This window comes from Hibiscus syriacus, unplaced genomic scaffold (genome assembly GCF_006381635.1).
Source record: "Hibiscus syriacus cultivar Baekdansim isolate YM2019G1 unplaced genomic scaffold, ASM638163v2 tig00113724_pilon, whole genome shotgun sequence".
Lineage (NCBI taxonomy): Eukaryota > Viridiplantae > Streptophyta > Magnoliopsida > Malvales > Malvaceae > Hibiscus > Hibiscus syriacus.
The window spans coordinates 1,935,698-1,952,036 of NW_024063470.1; the positions used below are offsets into that span (position 1 = coordinate 1,935,698).

Sequence of the window (16,339 nt, forward strand, 5' to 3'; positions counted from 1 at the left end):
AATCGGACTGACCGGCCGGTTCAACCGATTTAATCGGAAATTGTTATCTAGTCCGGTTTAATTTACACCGTTAAATTGTTATTAGTGAACCGACTGGAACTTTTGAACTGTTCGAACCGGACCGGCTGAAAATCGAAAAAACCCGGCAATTTTGTTTTTTTTTTTTTTAAAAAAATTAAACCAAACGACGTCGTTTGTTAAACGAGCCAAGTCGAACTCGAGTATTGCTGAGCTCGACTCGAACTTGAAAACTTTAAAAGTAAGCTCAACTCGACTCAAACTCATGAGCTAAAAATTATCAAGTTCAACTCGAACTTGAAATATAATATTGAAACTTGAACTCGAAAAGGCTTGAACTAACAAAAATTTAGAAGCTCGATTGAAGTCTAAAATTCGAGCTTGATTGAAGTGAAAGAATAGTTCACTCAATGCTCACCAAAAGGCTCCATGATTTTGAATGTCAAATTACCTCTATTATTTATAGAAGTTAGTTTGGATGCTCTTCTATGTTTCTTAGCCATGTGGGATTGTTTTGTTCTCATATTTTTACTCTTTAAACTTTTGGGATGTTTTTCTATGTTTCTTAGCCATGTGAGATTGTTTTTAAAAAAAATTAAACCAAACAATATCATTTTGTTATGATTTTTTTAGCCTCATATTTATTTTTTAATTATAGTTATATAATTATATTTATTATTTAATATGTTTTACCTTAAATATTATGTTGTAGTTAATTTGAATCATTTTGTTTCACTTGATTTTATGGTTTTTAACTTATATATGTTATGATTTGATTTGAATATGACTTGTGATATAAAAATTTATTTTTTATTAAATATTTTTGGTATTTTTATTTAATTTTTTAAATAATTATGACGTCGTCCGATTCTTCCGACCAGTCGGACCGGTTCGATCGGTTGAACCAGTGAACCGGTAGCATGATCGGTTCACTAACCGGTCCAGTTCTGAAAACCATGCAGAGAATCAATCAAGAGAAAACCCCAAAAAAAATCAGGTTTTCAACCAACATTTTTCATTTCAGTAACCATTTTTACATTCGAAAACCAAAAAAATAAAAATAAAATAGAGAGAGGTTACTCGGTTACCTGTCCATACCAGGTCTCGCCAGAGTTGTAGTCTTCGGCCACTCGACCACCGCTGGTGCCGATGGTGGTGGTCGGAGCATTGAACTTAGCCAACTTATGGTAGTTTCGAAGGTTTAAAGGTCTCAGTCGAACAATAGGGGGTTAGAAGAAGAAATAGGCAAGCTTTGGGGTTCGTTTAGGCTTCCCGGTGTTTGATACCGGTGATCGAAGGGGGAGGTGGCAACCGAGACATGGTGACCAGAGTGACGGGCCTTGGTTTTTTTGAAACCACAGTCGTGCGTGGTGGGAGAGTTAGAGTGCAAGCAAAATAAAAGGTGGGAATGGGGAATAGGGTTTAAAAATTTACCTGAAATGGTAAAGTCTTGATATATATGTAGTCTTTTTCTGGATAATCACGTCATAGGTCCTCTCAGTTTAGTCACGTTTTATATATTAGTCACCCAATCCCATACGTTTTTTTATTTCGTAAAGTTAGGGCTCCTGATTATGCCATTTTCCGCTTTTATTTCCTTAGTTTTAGGAGAGTCATTTAGGGTAAATAACGCTTAAGACACTATACTTTAACACCTTATTTAGGTTCTATCGCATAACGGTCCTCCAACTTTATGCTTATTTTTGCATTTTAGTCACTATCCTTTTTTCTATTTATTTTAAAACTTTATGCACCATTTTGTGTTTATTACAGGTGATTATACCAAAAATCACCCTTTCACACTTTATATATCTGTCATACACCCTTACATCTTTATTTACTGATCTAACACCCTTTGCAGAAAGGTGCCCCCCCTAAAACACGCTTTACACTGATCTGGAGCCACGTGGGGTAAGGCGCCCCCTGAAGGGCGCCCCCCCTGAAGTGCGCCTTATGGTGACATGCGTACACGTTAGCTAAGGCGCGACATCTGGGCACGGCTTATGCCACGTAGGGGTATAGCGCAATGCAAGGGCCGCGTCTTCCTGCAATTATGACACATGTCAGAAAGGCGCGCCCCCTGAAGCGTGCTTTTTCTTTAATTACACAACCACCCTGCCCGTTCATACCCCATTCCCTCTCTATAAATACCTCCATTCTCAATCACTTTCATCACACCAAATCCTCTCAACTTCTCTCAAATATTCTTATATTCTCTTATAGCTCTTTAAAGTATATTTAGTATTTTGTTAGTATTTTATTTAACTATTTAAATTTTTTAATATTTTATTTAATTATTTTTTTTGCAGTTATAAAATGGAAGGCGGTCTACTTCGTTTGGATGGAAATCATATATCTCGACATTTTGCTGATACGGTAACATTTTAACATTTTAATTTAATTTAAATTATTAGTAATAATTTATTTATTTAATGCATGATTATTAGTTTATAAATTAATTTTTGTAATTATTTATATTTTAGGAGAGTGACCGTATATTAGATTCTTTTATTAGGAACCTTAAGTTAGCAATACCTACTCGTGTCTGATCGTATTTAGTTGAGGCTAGATTCGGTCACATGGCTAGATACGAAGGTCATTGTAAGATAGAACCAAACTTAATTTCTGCATTACTGAAGCGGTAGAAGCCGGAGACCCACACTTTCCATATTTCGTGCGGAGAGTGTACGATTACGCTTGAGGATGTTTCTATGCACTTGGGGCTTCTAGTGGATGGAGATGTGATTTCAGGGATAGCACAGGGTAATTGGACTACTTTGTGCCAGGATTATCTAGGAGGTGTCCCGCGAAATTTTAACGGTGGTCGGATACCGTTAAATTGATTAGATGCAAATTTTCAAAATTTGAGTGAGGACGCTTCAGAGGATCAAGTTAAAATGTATGCACGGGCATGCATATTGCGGCTGATAGGAGGGTTGTTGATGCCAAACAAATCGCACAACCAAGTTCATTGTATGTGGTTGCGACATCTTGGCGACTTTCATCTGGCCAAATCACTAAGTTGGGGCTCAAAAATTTTGGCATTCCTATATAGGGAGATGTGTCGAGCGACTGACTATAGGAAAAATGCTATCGGCAGATGTCTCATTCTGCTGCAGTCTTGGGCATGGTATCAATTGCCCTTTTTATGTCCTATTGTGAAGAACCCGTTCGTATTTCCGCTATTATTAAGGTAATTATAAAACTGATTTCGTATATTAATTATTTTATCCAGTGTATAATAATTGCTTTTCCTTGAATAGGTGGTCTACTGACAGAAAAAATCATCGGGAGCTACTTGATGATTTAGAAAAAGTGAGGGTGCTAATTGATAAGAAGGCTGGCACAGAGGTATGCATTTTAATGTTTAAAAATCGATTTTGTATTATAGTTATATAATTAGATTATTATTTTGATAAAATTATATATATTTGTTTTAGTTTGAATGGGTTTCATATTCTAATGATGATGTGAGGATGTGCATCCCACCTAAGTTGAGGGGCCCATCAAATGTTTGGATGGCGGTGGTTCATTTGATTTGTTATGCGATTGTTGAGTGACACTCCACTGATCACATCCTCCGACAATTTGGTTTTGTACAACCAATTCTGGAAGCACCTCGCAATATGGACGAGTTGCATAACACAGATCGACGCAGCAAGTTGGATACAGATTGGCTGGTGAAGCATCATGAGTGGGTCGTGATGTGGGAGGATAGACATCGGCGCCTTCCCCACAGAGAGCCCATTTATGATGACCTCTTGACGGTTGCAGATGATTATTATGAGTGGTTCAACAGTAATGGGAAACCGTTTCTTCTTTCCGATGATGCACGAGGGCGGAGCTTTCATCGACGTCGACAGAGATATGCACCGTCACAACCCCATCGTCCCTTGACTCGTGGACGGAGAGCAAGTGCTTCCGGTTCATAGTCAGCTACACCACCGGAACCTTCACAACAACCACCGTCTGCAGCGACCTACACCCCGTAGCCATATCTGATGTTGCCACCATATTTCCCTTACCAGATGCCGCCGCCACCACCGCCACAGAGTTTTATGACCCCACCACTGCCATCGTTGGTGGGTGTAGCCTCATCACCAATGGTCGCCGCATAGACACCTTTTGTACAGTTTTTACACTCATCGATGTCTGTGTTTTCTGAGTTTTCCCAGTTTTCTATGAGCGGTGGGATAGTCATTCATACACCTTCAGGGTCCTTATTCTATGGAGGTGTTACATCGTCATCAGTTTCTCATCGACAAAATGTATTTGGTCTTGACGACGATGACGACGACGACGACGATGATGATGGTGATGATGAGAGTGAAGAGTCAGAACCAGTTATACGAAGAAATCATCCTCGAGACAGACAACCACCGCCCTGCGGAACACATTCGCACCGCAGACATCGATAGATTTTGATATTTTATTATATTTGTATTAAGTTGTTTATTGGACTTTTTTTATTGTAAGTTTTTTTTATCATTTAATACTTACTTTATTTTGTTAATTTGGTTGGATTTGTTTTAGTTTATTTTGTTAATTTTGTTGGACTTTTTGTTAATTTATTTTGTTAATTTTGTTTATTACCATTTAATATCAGTTATTGTAATTTTTTTATTATTTACCATTTAATACTTATTGAAAGTTTGTTGTATTTAAAATTATATTCAAATACCAAATTACTATTTGTTTGATAAAATTTAATAATTGTGTTCGATAACTTTCTTAAGTTTGTCACTTATTATCTTTTTATTATAATCACATATAACGCCAACGTCCAATACCATTTTCTTGTATCGTTTTTTAATATTCATCAGCGGTTATCGAATGACATTAACTTTAAGTAAATGCAAATTAAAGTACAATAATTATTATTTGATAAACAACAACTACATCAGTTCCTCATCAATTGTTACTTGATGACAATAGAAGTGGACATATTCTCCTAGTGTGTCCCGAGTTTCTACAATGCCCACATATTTTGTCGTGTCTAGATGTTTCTCGAATATCCATATCACAATGAATTCGAGTGGATTTTGGACGATCACAGTCCCTCAATAAATTCGGGTCTAGTACAATCGGAACCCAATTTTGAACCTCATTAGGGTCTTCGTCATTACATATGGGGGGAACTCAAATTCGTATACCTTAAACACTTCTGATAGCAGGTATACGGGATCCAAAAAACATTTATAGTCTTGAATGGTATGCGAGCAAGCTGCTATCACATGAGAGCATGGATACTTCATAGCTTGAAAAAGCTCGCAGTCGCATCACCTGTCCCGTAGATTTACTCTTAACGACACAACTTCAATCCCTTGAAGAGGTTGCGGCAACTCTATGACACAAAACAATTGATGCATTCTAGAGAAGCTTGTTACAGACATTCTATTTGATGCAACAACTTTTTTTGTAGATCTGCAACTAATCTAGGGTGATAGGCATGACCGCCTTGCATCCAGGTTTGAGCTTATCCACCGAGCTTCGTAAAAAGTGCCCCAAATAAAAATATGTAGTTTTTACCAAAGTCGCTACAGGTAAATGACGTGAACCCTTTAAGGTCGAATTGATTGCCTCAGCCAAGTTGGTCATCATGTGTCAATATCGGTATCCACCATCATATGCGTTTGTCCATATTTCTTTATCGATGAGGCTAATGTAATCGTATCCTTCCTCGTTCTTCGTCTATAAATCTGGAAGCATAGATTCAAATGTTTGAGGAAGTAGTTCGTAACCTGATCAAAAAATGTAGAACTTACTAACTTTGTTTCCTTAAAAAATAAAAACGATCAAAATAAAAAAGGGTGGTTTCGCTTACTCATGCGTACAAGTAATTGGCGATCATCATTCTTCTTGAACTTTCCATGGTAGTTCGCAGCAATATGTCAGATACAATACCTATGTTGGACAAAGGGTGGCTGCCACAATGGACCCAAAGACTCCATTGTTACTTTGATCCCAGCTCTGTGATCTGAAATGACACATATTTTTTCCCTCGTGATAACATGTGAACGTAAGTTTCGGAGGAAAAAAACCCAAGAATTTGTATCTTCTCCTTCAACGAGAGCAAACGCAACTGGAAGAATATTAATGCCAATAGTAAAACTTTCTTGTATTTTCTATACAAGAAAGTCCCATCGATCTGGACCACAGGCTTGCAGTATTTGACAGCATTAATGCACTGTGGGTAAGTCCAAAAAACTCGGTAGAATTGGCATCGATCGCGAATTACTCGATCATTATGGTATTCATGAGAGTTTTCGAAGTCTACAATTGTCCCAGGATTCAACCTCCGTACCAGCCTAAACTAACTTGGAAGTTTGTTGTAAGATACATCCCATTCACCGTGAAGTTTTTTAATGGCATCTTGCTTTACCTTCCAAGCTTTTCTGTATCAGACGGAATACCCATACTACGATTGTATAGCTGAAATCAACACAGTAATAGCTATATGGGAGCTTGCATTTACCATGGGCATGATGGCTTGGCAGATCACTTCAGAGTGTAAGTTGGGATGATCTTGGTTGATCCCTCCAGCACAACATGTGTGAGGACCGTTGTATACTGTTACTTCTCATCTATTGTTTTTCTTCTTCCTCTTCGATACGCGAACCATCCAATTGCATCCGTTTTCACATCAGACACAGTGGCAAACATACTTTTTTCGCGTAGAGCGGTCGAATCTGGATTGAACAGAATTACGAATATTGTAATTTTTTATAGCCATCATCGCTTCTTCTTTGCTTGAAAACTCCACCCCTAAAGATAACTCATAATTATTTATTGACGAGTAAAATCCATAGTCACCGAGATTAGGCATATCCGTAAATTCTGGCCCGTACATTGCACCATAATCAACTCCATACATATGTGCTGGAGGATCAGTTTGTGCCACATTTGAGGGAACTTTATCTACATCATCATCATCGGAGTTGAATTGCGGTGATTCTGGGTGAATGAATAGTCCAGTCTCAACACCATCCGCACCTGGCTCACGAAGCAGTTCTTCTGGTGGAGAAGATGGTTCCTCCATGTTCTCCACATTTAGGTTGAAAAACCTACTACTTGCAGGCCTTCCCTTTAAACTAGAAGGCATATCGACATTGAGATCGAAAAAGCTCACAGTCGAATGCCTCCCCCTGGAGCTTGAAGTCATCGTGTCAAATGGAAACTGCACAGATTGTTGCGTCGAGGGCATCTCCGTATTAAGGTCAAAGAAATTTACAGATGAATGCCTTCCTCTTGAACTGGACGCGATGTTTCCATATGGATTCTTCGTGGACCCACCTAGGTACAGATCGTAAGGAGTTGTTGATGAATGTCTCCCCATTGAAGTTGATGGGATGTCAACATGATGCGGATTTCTCATTATGACATTAAAATCATTACACATTACTGTAGTCGGGTTGTCAACTTGATCAACTTGTTCAGCCAGCCCATAGTGGGAGCTTAATGACAGACCATGAACAACACACAATTGAACAAACTTTACATACATCTCAATACCGGCGTCTGAATAATTACTTTGAGAATCAACCATCATTTCAACATCATCATTGTTCGATAGTTCGAATGCTGTATAAGTTAATGACAACAATGATGTTGGAAATTTGTATTGCAACGACGACATTCTTCTAGTACTTTCTTCGTTATCAGCTCTTCAAGAGTTATGTTTCTCTTTAATGACATTTTAACATAATGATTTGATACGAAAACAATGCCGGTTTCATCTTCTCGAATTTCTCTATCATAATAAACAATAGCTGAAATTCACACAATTCTTAGAGTTTGAAAATGCGACAATATTATATCTGCAAAAAAACCTGAAACAAACCTAATTAAATAAATAATATATGAACGAAAATATAACACAATAAAATTTTACACATAAACGTAAATAATTTTAAACATAAACGTAAATCATTTAAATAATATAATTTTATATTATTACCATATCGACGTATGCTCCCGCTTTCCAATTTTATAACCACAAAAATTAATTGAAAAAAAATTAATACAATAATTTTTTTCAAATAATCATATATAATTATAAAAAATTACCTTATAACGAAAGATCGAACGAACTTCTGAATAAAATATAAAAGGATTACCAAGTATTTTTTACTGGTTGAGAGGATTATTGTAGTAGTTTCTCGGTTGAGAGGGAGTTGTGATAGAGTTTACGGGGAGAGGGGTATTTATAGCGGAGAGACGATGCTTTAAAGCCGAGAAGTTCGGATAAAATTATGCAAGGTGCGGCCCGTACACTGCGCCTTGCATTATGCATGTGATAATTGCAGGAATTGCAGGCAGACGCGGCCCCTGCACCGCGCTATACCCCTACGTGGCATAAGGCGCGCCCCAGGGGCCGCACCTTAGCCAGTGTGTACCCATGTCAGCATAAGGCGCGCTTCAGGGGGCACGCCTAACCCCACGTGGCGCCAGATCAGCGTAAGGCGCGCTTCAGGGAGCGCACCTTTTTGCAAATGGTGTTAGATCGATAAATAAAGATGGAAGGGTATCTGACAGGTATATAAAGTGTGAAAAGGTGATTTTTCGATATAATCACCTTTATTACGTTTTGGTCATTTGTTGGTTGCTCTCTTTGTTTGCTTATATTTGATTACAATGTCCACTGATATTTAATTATTCAATTTTGTGCACTACTTTTTTTAGGTTTATTTGTTTTTTCTTATTTTTCGTTTTTACTTACTAACCATTAACTACTAATAGTAGCACCTAACATTAACTTGATCTTGTGGTAACCTGATCCAGGGTATGACCTACATTATTACGGTTTAGACTCTTTTTCTTATTTACTAAATTTTCTAATTCCAAAAAACTAACCACTAACTTTTGTATTTGAATCATCGTACGACATCGCGGTGACCCTCCCTGAGGTACGATCCGCGTTACTACGATATGTGTTAATTTCTAACACTACTGACAGTTAATTGCTAACTTTTATTTTATTTTTTTATTCCTAGCACTACTAACCTTGACTACTAACTTTTATTTTATTTTATTTGTATGCCTATTAACTGCTAACTTTTATTTTTCGCATTCAAATCATTATACTTGTCGTGACCTGCCTGGGGTACGACCCGCCTTATTACGGTCAGGGTTAAAAATTAAAATATTAATTTCTTAAATTTATTTTCTTGTTATTTACATTCCATTATTTTAATTTTGAGTTTATATTATTCTGTCATTTTATTTTTTAGTATTTATATTTCAATCATTTTAAATTTCAGCATTTACTTTTCTGCTTAATTTTTATTTGAGCTTTATATTCTGTTTTATTTTATTTTATTTTAACCCTTCATATAATTTATGAGCTTTATTTTATTTCTAGTACATGTAATTTACTTCATTTCATTATGATCCTTGTCTATTTTAGATGTTGTTTTAATTTGTTACATTTGATGTTTTGTTTATTCGCATACCTAATTCTCGTTATTTATGCTATGGTGTGATTTAACCTTTGCTTTAAGTTGTTTTAATCCCTGTAATTAGGTATATGTATATATTATATGTTTCATTATATATATATATATAGTTAAATATCAGATATTACTGTTTGTTATGTTTATGTGCTACATGTATATATTTGTTTATTTTGTTTTGACTTGTATATATTTATATGTATATTTTGTTATTTTTAGAATTAATATTAATATATTTAAAGAATTACAAAATGATCATTTTTGTTTGTTATTATTTTTCAATATCTCGTACTCATATGAATTTTCAAGAACTCCTTTTGTAGAATGTGCGTAAAAAGTGCAACTTGTTAGAAGTACCACGATTCAATACGCCATTCGAATGAAAAGCGAACTTGAAAATAGTCGAGTATGCTTTGATAAAAATTAAATCATCATTTTGTTTTAATAATGAGAATGTGTTTTTTGGTATGTTGTTTATTTACTTAATTTATATTCAATTAAGGTTTAATGTGAGGTTTTACATAAATAATTCGAAATAAATTGACCAATTTTCAATAAAAAGATTACATTTTAATTTTTGACACGAATCTACAAATCCCACCACTATGACAATATATAAGTGATAAGGTACCAATTTTGGGTGTTGTGGGGTGATGATCATTCCCCACATGTAACTGACTCCCGAGCCCTTAAAAATGAATCTTTGGCTAACGCAGACTAATTTTTGTCTTTAAAATGATTTTTTCTTAAAATTGTTTTAAAAGATGCTTTTAGGTATTTGACCTGCCTAATTCAAAGGTCGATGTCGACTCTAAATTTATTTGTTTTTCAAACCCATCATTTCTTGAAATTTGTATCGTACTATTTTTAACTCATTATAAAAAAAATGTTGTCGACAGCTTGGCGACTCTACTAAGGACAAATTAGAGAGTTAGGTCATTGGTCACTTATATGTTATCTTAGTCGTGGAAATTATGGATTCGAGTCCAATATTAGCTTATGATCTTTTTTCATTGAATATTGGTTAATTTATGTTTCATTCTTTATGTAAATAGTCGTACTGATGTTTGACTTCATGGTTGCAACTTCATTGAATTTTTCATATCGAAAGTGCTTTCATCTTTGTTTTGTTTGTGACAAAGGTTAGTGAGTTCCTCTTCATGCACATCACTTGCATAATATGACAAAAGCTCTATACCCGAGCTCCGTCCCAATTAAGTAGGGGTGAACGTTATGCTTTCGTGGTGAATTTATTCCTCGTATGAGCTATAGTTACTAACCTCTAAGATATACGCCTTATACCTACGCGAGAATTTATTTCCTCGTATGGGTACAGGGAAATGGATCTCATCGAATTGAACTCGTTCCGTTTGAATCCTATAATGGGTGAGGATTGAGGGTTTGATGGTCCAATGGGGCACCAACATCAAGGACATTTCAAGTACCCTTTCCTATAGAGCCAAAATCATGCATGTAGTGAACCATAGACTGGTCACCCTAGGTAAAAGCCAAGCCAAACCTATATCTATTAGTAGGTACCAAAATAGCTGTTCACAAAGGAGGAACAATTCTAAACCTTTGCTTTTAGTTCATATAGTAAATTTCTTTCTAAATGAAAACATGTGAACTATATACCATGCGGTTAGGATTGATTTCTTGAAATAAAGCATATCGATTAGAGAGCATGTATGGGTAGGATTTTCATCTAATAAAAGCATGTAGGTAGATATCATGACGGGGTAGGTATTATATTCATCTCTGAATAGTCCTTTATCTTTTTTTATTATCTTATTTGTACGAACTTATTTCTTGTTTTTATGTCATTTTTCCTTTTTTCATCATATCATCATCACATGATGCAAAGGTGATGATTCACAATTAAATATCTAAGTGAAAATGTTTCAAAGCGAGAAAGAAGTTTTTAATCAAGATAGTGAACCATAGACTGGTCACCCTAGGTAAAAGCCAGGCCGAACCTATATCCATCAGTAGGTACCAAGATAGGTGTTCACTAAGGATGAATAAATATGAACCTTTTCCGTTTTTTTAGTTCACATAGTAAATTTCTTTCTAAATGAAAATATGTGAACTATATACCATACGGTTAGGATTGATTTCTTGAAATGAAGCATATCGAGTAGAGAGCATGTCTGGGTAGGATTGCCATATAATAAAAGCATGTGGGTAGATACCATGATGGGGTAGGTACTATATTCATCTATGAATAGTCCTTTTATCTTTTTTTATTATCTTTTTTGATTATCTTATCTGTACTAACTTATTTCTTGTTTTTAATGTCATTTTTTATTTTTGCATCATATCATCATCACATGATGCAAAGGTATTAATCCGTAATTGAATAACTAAGTGAACATGTTTCAAAGGGAGAAAGAAGTTTTCAATCAATTATTCGTATACATAGACATGTACCGATGACTAGAAGCTCAAAGATAACAAGAAAGAAGCTTGCTTTGAAGATTTGGGCATCAGAATTGAGTGATAGAATAACATCCAAGATTGGAGGGTATCGAAAGAACATCTTTCGAGATGGGCCATACTTTTAATAGAGCCTTTACACAAGCCCATGAGAATATAACACTTTAGAGATCGAGTTTCTAAGGATGAAACACCAAGATAAAAGCATTGACATACTTTAGACCAAACGCCCCAAGCGAAAGCATGTTTGTAAAATAAACTACCTTGTAAAGTGAAGACTTTGATCTCCTATGAAACTTTTTTTATGATATTTATCGTTGGGATCAACACCATTTTGCGTTTTCATTTGCACTTTACATTTGTATATCTACATTTGCATATATATACAATTACATTTATTGAAGCATTAAAACATTCATGCATTCAATATAACACCTAAATAATAAGGTAAGATTTCCGATCGCAGTGATCCTAACCCCTACTAGTAGCAAAAATACTTCACGACCGCACAGTACAAGGAAGATGACTAAGGAAATGGAAGACAGACTAAAGAAATCTGAGCAAGAACAAAAGAATATGCAAGAGGACATGAGAAGTAGGTTGGCTAAGATCGAGGACGACATTGTAAACTCCCATTTTAAAATGCTGAAAATGATAGATGATATATTCAAGAAACACACGACTGTTGAGAAAGTTCCTGCTAAAATCCCCACATCATTTAGCCAAAACCCCACGTATCTTTTGGGTTATACACTATTCACATTACTGTGGATACCCCTATACACCAAGAATCTCGACCTCAAGCGTTCTTCGCCACTGAGAACCCGCCACAATATCAGTCTGGAACTTCACTCCACACTAACTATCCTATTACATTTGGGATGAAGCGAAGTCTTTTTAATGCTAACAATGAGGTCCCTGATCTAAATGAAATATCTGAAAAGGAAAGAGTTAAGGATGACTTCTCCCAACAATTGAAATTTTGGAGGCAATGATAAAATTTAGGGAAATGACAGAGTCTTTTTATAGGTTTCATGAGTTAAGTATGGTCACCGGTCTGATCCTTCCATCAAAGTTCCAAGCTCTTGACTTTAAGAATTATGATGGGACCACCTGCCTTTTGTCCTATATCAGTATGTTCTGTAGGATAATGACTGACTACTCAGAGAAGGAAAAATAATAATCCACTATTTTCAAGATAGTCTGACAAGTCCTGCTTCCATATGATAGAATCAATTAAGTCATACTCAAATATGTTATTGGAAAGATTTACCTTAGGCCTTCTTAGGTCAATACAAGCACATGGTTGATATGACCCCTGATCGAACAGCACTACAAAATATGGAGATGAAGCGCAGTGAGAGCTTTCGACAGTACGCCCATTGATGGAGGGACGTTGCATCCTAAGTGCATCTGCCGGTAACTAAAAAAGAATTAACCATCATGTTCATCAATACATTAAAATCTCCCTATATCGATTACGTAATAGGAGCTGCCATTAGGAGTTTCTCTAACATAGTCATGTGTGGAGAAATGATCAAAAGAGTTATCAAGAATGGTAAGATAAGGGGCAATGCTAATGCCAAGGAAAAAGTTGAGGTCAATACATTGGATCTTATTTAGCTAATCATGGGACCATATGCCATAAGGTGAACTGAGAGAAGACTTATATTGACCCAATTTTGATGACATACGAAGAATTGCTCCCAACATTGGTTGAGATAAACCTGATGATTCTAGTACAATCCAAGCCAAAAAAAAACCCTCGTTTCTTGAAGACTATGATGTTAATGTAGTGTGTAGCTAGGGATGGGCATGGGTCGGGTTTCGGCCAACTCGACATGACCAAAAAAATTTACAACCTTCACCCGACCTGACTCAAAAACTATATACCCTCCACACGACCCGAACCCAACTCGACTTTTTGAGATAAAATCCTAACCCGAATCGACCTGACATGAAATAATAAAAAATATTATTTTTATTCAATAAAAATAGTGATTTAATTGAAAAAAATATATAGAGGGGTATTATTATAATTATTCCTAAATATATAAAGTAAACTTATATTTTTTTGGGTCAGGTTGGGTCGTGTATTTTTTACCCTAAACTCGAATCAAACCCGACCCAAACATCACCTTAAAAAAACTCGACCCGAACCCATTTTTATAAAAACCTGACCTGATTGGGTCGGGTCGAACCCATCAGGTTCAGGTCCCATACCCATTAGGTTCAGGTCCCATGCCCATCCCTATATGTAGCTACCACATAGGAAGCTCCGGGCACACTACCGAGAATTGTGGGGCATTAAGGCGTAAGTTTAAAAATTTAATTGATTCGGGGGCATGGACCTTCAAAGAGTGATGTGGCATTCTGATGTGAGTAAATAAAAAGTCATTTCATCTACCATGAAACTTTGTTGCACTCGCATGAAAAAGCATTTAATCTTGTTTGAGCTTTATTTTCTTTCTTTCTTTTTAAAAGTGGTAAGTCACTTGACGCTCGAACATATTAAATAAAATGTTACCTTCTGAGGTTATGGACAACGAGTAAATTTCAATCTTGAATTTCTCTAGATATCAATAGAATTAAAAACGTTTTAAATAATCGAAGTTATAAATCTTTGACAAAGTGACAAGACTGAACCTTTGTAAAACAAGGACCCTTGATTCTACTCCAGAAGATACACCAAAACACCATACCCTTCTCTTACAGGGTTCAAGTTAGCCTTCTCCTCTCACAAAGAGGTAATCAAAGGGCTTGACATTCAGGTAAGTGTAGGAGTAGACAAGATGAGGCATCTCTTGTGTATGATATTGCGAAACTATTGGAACACACTTCTATTAAGGATATTCAATGATGATTATAATCTTCATAGATGGAATAGTGGCGTAGATGAATTTAGTCTAGGATAGTTACTTTGGGGTTGAAATCTAAAAATAATCTTTTTTATCAATGAAACCCCGACTATAACACGTTTTAGAGATATTCCGCTATAGCAATTTGTTATAGAGATAACTCAAAAGGCCTAACTTTATGAATATATTACATTCAAACTATGACATTGATCGAATACTTGACAATTCGATGTTTGCTCCATTGTGGTCGTCAAGTCAAAGACTTTGTGATGAGATTAATACTTCAGCTATGCCTGAATAAAGGTAAATGATTAAAGTTGATAAATTTCAAGGAATAAAGACAATAATGCCTAGTTTTTGCGTCAATAAGTAGTATCAATGAAAATTGACTAAAGGAGTTGAGAAACACTTGTTATAGTCAACTTCACACAAGCACTCAGGAATTTTGTTTTTAGACTGATATTTTTGTACTGCATATACTAACAAAGTCTATGAAGCTTGAACAAATGGAAGATTTCAGAGAATCGAAATAGAAGTGCTCTAAGAAGTCTGGCAAATGATTATGTTAGTTGTGTCATTTTATCTGCATCAGATTAAAATGACAAGCCGATAAAGAGGGTCATGCCATATTGTTCACAAGGATTGAGAAATGAGTGATATCCAGATGATTGAAACTTTAGAAAAAGTAGAAAGCCAACCTAAAACCAAACCATCAATCCTGACACTTGTCAAAGGGTTATAACTTTGAAAATTTAAATAATCATTTATTCTTTTGATATTCAATAAACTCATGTTTTGTAATTTACTTTATTTGTGAGACTAAGAAGGGGCACTATTTTGTTCCTTCAACAAACTTTCAAAAGAAGAGAAAAAAATATTTTCAAACAAGATAATTTCCTTTAAGTGATACCTTGAAAAGGTTTCTTAGACATTTGATTCTAAATTTAATAAAATGTTATAACAACATTTTCATATGATTTAATGAAAAATATCATATATATAGTCATTGAGCTCATTGAATGACTTTAGCCGTTAAAGATAATGTTTTTTTTTTAGGTTTTAAGTTTAAATAGTTATATTTGTAATGTATATGTATGTTGTCAATGATTAAAAAGATTCATAAATATATATTACTTTACAATCACTTCAACTATTTATTTTTGTGAGTTTAATCTTATGTGTTAAACCATTATACCAAAAAATAGTTATTAGTTTTAAATATAAATAATATGAAATATTACTCACCATATTTATCAAAAAAATTTATGAATATATTTTTTTAAATGAAATAAAATATTACTTTTGATTTAGATTTTTAGGTTTAAATTTTTACTTTTAAGTTTAGTTAAATTAAATAATTACTTTGGAATTAAAAATGGATAAATTAAATTTGGTTTGATTAACCGTAAGAAATATCATTGATAAAAAAAAATAGTCAAAAGTTCTAGGATGTCAAGAATGGGATTCAAACCCATGCCCTTCCGGACCGAAACCTGAAACTGGCGCCTTAGACCAACTCGGCCATCTTGACATTTGATGATAAATATTGCTGTGACGTTAATAATTTTTTATTTT

At 35.1% G+C, this 16,339-nt stretch overlaps 1 non-coding gene across 1 annotated transcript; it reads right to left on the reverse strand.

The window, feature by feature from the left end:
* Positions 1-16,214: 16,214 nt before the first annotated feature.
* On the reverse strand, positions 16,215-16,295 carry TRNAR-UCG. Its single transcript has one exon. It is a non-coding gene; the product is annotated as a tRNA-Arg (tRNA).
* Positions 16,296-16,339: the final 44 nt, after the last annotated feature.